Source organism: Trichoplax adhaerens, genomic scaffold, assembly GCF_000150275.1.
Source record: "Trichoplax adhaerens TRIADscaffold_2 genomic scaffold, whole genome shotgun sequence".
NCBI lineage: Eukaryota > Metazoa > Placozoa > Uniplacotomia > Trichoplacea > Trichoplacidae > Trichoplax > Trichoplax adhaerens.
Window position 1 is genome coordinate 9,610,158 of NW_002060944.1, and position 612 is coordinate 9,610,769.

Sequence of the window (612 nt, forward strand, 5' to 3'; positions counted from 1 at the left end):
TAAAATTAATATCTAATTCAGTAAATGATTCTAATGTTAATTGTATTAACTATGACTCATGAACTATTGAGGAATAGTATATAAATGCAGTATATCGTGAAATAAAGAAGAATTGTCCAACTTAGTGTTTAACGTAAAATACGAGGCGTTTAAGTCTTTGTGTAGTCTGCTAGTAGAGCAAAAGTGTTTGTGATAGTGCAGATATCGTTCCTTGATACGTGGTTCAAGGAATTGACTTATTGATCGTATATTGCGTTATCTTGTTGCAAAGCTGTTTTGTGACAACTGGATAAAATTATGGAGCAGTCCCTAGCCATGCAAAGTGCAAAAGCTTTCATATTAATGATTTATTAGTCTAATCTGAAGTTTAGAAATAGTTTTCATTACTAATATGTAAAATCGTGACTGCGTTTAAAATAAGTAAAGCCTTTTTACATATTTTACCCATCTAATTTGTCTAATCAGCTAATGTTATATAATGCACGATTGTAGTTGGCTATTGAGAAAATGATTGCTTTATACCTGTCTAGCTTTTAGCTCCATATTGCAAAGAATATGCATTGTCTGTAGCGCAATTAATCTTTTCTTCTCTCAATTTCGGTTATAAATTCC